Source organism: Tauraco erythrolophus, unplaced genomic scaffold, assembly GCF_009769465.1.
Source record: "Tauraco erythrolophus isolate bTauEry1 unplaced genomic scaffold, bTauEry1.pri scaffold_40_arrow_ctg1, whole genome shotgun sequence".
Lineage (NCBI taxonomy): Eukaryota > Metazoa > Chordata > Aves > Musophagiformes > Musophagidae > Tauraco > Tauraco erythrolophus.
In genome coordinates this window covers 7,567-11,020 of record NW_028238614.1, presented here as the reverse complement: position 1 = coordinate 11,020, position 3,454 = coordinate 7,567, and positions in this window count along the sequence as shown.

Here is a 3,454-nt window from a genome sequence, read left to right as displayed (position 1 = left end):
GAAGACTGCTCCTTTTTGTTTATCAAACATTTGTTTTAACGTTAAATGAGTTTGTTCAATAACAGCTTGTCCCATAGGTGAATGAGGGATGCTGGTAGTGTGAGTCACTCTCCAATCCTGTAAAAAGGCACCATACTGGATCACTGTTTGTCCCAATTTTCTTTGGTACTCCCATGGTTTTCTTCAGTGTGAGCAGTAGCAATAACAAAGGCAGAAAACATATCAACAGTTACATGCACATATTTAGATCGATTAGACAATTGAATATAAGTAATATCAGTTTGCCATAATTCATTGGCACATAAACCTTTTGGATTTACTCCTGCTGGAGTATTTGAAGGCACAATATGTTGACGGTCAGGGTAGGCACGTACAATTTGCTAAGCTTGATTTACTGTCTGACCTGACAGAGAGCATCATCTACTACCAATTGACAAACTGTAGGCCTATTCATCATTCCTTGAAGCAGTACAATCCAATGATATTGTTGCGTGGGTCGTTCATTGTTAAGCACTGGAACTGAAAAGGCAAATCTAGGACAATCGTTAGGGTGCAAATAAATAAAAAAGTAAAAAGGTGAAATAACCCAATCTTCTAAATCAATCGCCATCAAATGCTAACATTCTGGAATCATAGTAGGATTTGGTACACCCGGTTGTAATGCACCCATTGGTGAAATGATTGTATTAACAACTCTTAAATCTTTTAACATAAATCTCCATTTTCCTGATTTCTTTGGGATAACAAATATTGGAGGGAATTATATGTCCTAATTTGAGCTGTTCATTGACTAATTTTTGAGTTCAGTCCAGTCGCTCACCTTTTAGTGGCCACTGATCAACTCAGACCGGCTTGCCAGCTTGAGTCAGGGCTGGACATCAGTGATGTGTGTTAAAAATTTGAGGTTAGCCTCACATTCCACTGATTCAACAAATCCCGACCTCATAATGTACATGGGACATCAAAAACATATGGTTTCAAAACAGCTTGTTTGTTACCTGGGCCTACTACTAACAAGGTCTGTGCACTCTGCTGTGGGATCTGTGTTCCACCTACTCCGATCACAGCTGCCAGGGCTTGTATCAGAGGCCGAGAGGGCGGCCAGTCAGGATTTTTCACTATAGATACATCAGCCCCTGTGTCAACTAGGCCAGAAAAGCCTCCCCATTAATGATTACTGTTACAGGAGGCTGTGCAGCTGTGACTGTCTGTGTCCAAAATTCTTTTGTGATAGCAGAGTGGCCTTTATTGTTGTTATACACGCAGCTGTTATAGATTATTACTCAGGCCACGATGTGTCCATGCGGCTCTCACCCAACTGTGATTGATTACAAACAATAGTGCACGTACCTATTTTAATTTTACTATTGGCTATGCCTAAAAAGGAGCTATTTTTTACTTGCTAAACTAAACATCATTTTCTCACACACTCTATATCAACTTCCCAAACTCCTCATGTCAACTTCTCACACTCCCTGCACCAGCTGTTCACACTCCCTTTTCTTTCTCATCCTCTTTATCGGTGTTTCCCAACTTCAGAAAAGAGCACAGGCTTAAATCATCAAGGTCAAACCTCAACTGTAGCTGTGTGTATGATGCCACAACAACTCCCCCCTTTTTGTTTTTCTGTGATCATTACTTGATTAACCGTACTTTGTACCGTTCGCTGGGAGCGTGACAATAGGCAGGGGGTGATTATTGCTATGCATAAAAGAACTACTAGCAATATAATGTCTGCTTTACTAAAGACTTTAACCATCCTGTCAATTAAGAGCATTGATAAAGCAGAAGCTGTAGCATTAATTTGTTTTGCAAGCTAACAACCCAACTTATTCAGTGTAGTTAACACCTGTGCCACTCCAACTCCTGGTGCAAATATTGAAGCTGCAATGATTTTAGCTGGTTCCCAAAATTTTGCTTTATAGTGTTTCGAGCCCACATTGTGACACGCCTTTACTAAATCTGCAATCGTTTTTGCCCGATTTCTGATAAGATCAAGAGCTTGTTGGCAGTCTGTGTTAGCATTTTCAATGGCTAGCTGGAATACCAACACATCTGCAGTAGCCGGATTTTCTGTTTATCTCTGAACTGCCATTTGTAGCTGATCAAAGAAATGCTCATAAGGTTCCTGTGCTCCCTGCCGAATGGAAGCAAAGGAAGCCTCCCCTGTCCCAAAAATCAGGGACACGTCTTAATGCTCTCGTAGCCAATTCAGTCAGCTGTTGGAAAGCCACTTGCTGTAACCCTGCCTGTGCCTAATTTTGACATGAGTGACATTTTATTCATCCCAAAATGTTTAGCTCTCGATTTAAGAGATTTAACACCTATAACACTTTAGCTATTGTTTCATTGGGAGATTTCCCCATCATTCCTCTTTCTTGTTTCAAAAGCATATTCTCCAAAGTACCATGTGCGTGTTCTATGATTGGTTGCCCAGTAGGATTGTAAGAAATACCAGCAACATGCTCAATACTTTATGATGACAAAAATACATATGTCTGATAAGAAGTGTATGCCAAAGTTCCTGCGAGCGTAAACCACGAGGATTAACACCATTCACTGGTGGCATGATCATATTTTAACAGCTATGTTAAACCAAATTGCCACTTAATAGCGTCAGTATCCTGATGGTAGAAGTCCTGCAAGATTTTGCCTGTATTAACGAGTTTGGTACCAGAGCTGCACTCGTGAGAGGCTCAGCTCGCCTGTTCCCTTCTGCTATAGGCCCTGGAAGCGTGGTGTGCGCTCGCAGATGTACAATGGAATGTGCATGTTTACGGTTTTGCAACACTGATATTAACTGTTGAAATTGCTGGAACAAAAGAGGATTAGTTATTTCCCGCGATGCCGATCGAGACGATCCAAGTTACGATGTGCTCTCTCTTGGTACAACCTGGGCCACAGGCAGCGGCCGGGCGGGGGGGGGGGGGGGGGGGGGGGGGCGGTCAGCCCTCCCTCGCCTCAGCCGGGCGGGGGGGCGGGGTGGCGATGACGACCCAGCAGCCCTGTGCCGCCCCCCCCTTGTTGTTGTTGCTCTTGTTGTTGTTGCCGCAGCTCCGGCCGCTCGCGCTCCGTAAGCGCCGCCGCCCCCTCCCGCCGAGGGACCATCAGCCGCGAACGAACCGGCGCAGCGGGGCCCGCCGCGTGTCTCCGTCCTTTCCAGCCGCGGTTCGTTCCTGCACACGAGCGGCAGCGCCGAGGCAAACGCCGCCCGCGGCCCCGGCCGGCAGCAGCAGCGGCGTTCCCGGGGCGCCGCCGGGCGCGGTGGGCGGCGCGGCGCGGGGGTGCCGGTGTACCGACTTCGTTGGAAGAGGGGGAAAGCAATAAGTCTGTCTTTCGTTCGGGGCTCCTGGATCAAAAGATTCGATGATGACTTTTCCAGGCCGGCAGCATCCCCACAGGTGGCTGCACGCCAAAGTTTAACGTCTATAGTGTCCCAAGTCCTTGTCATGTA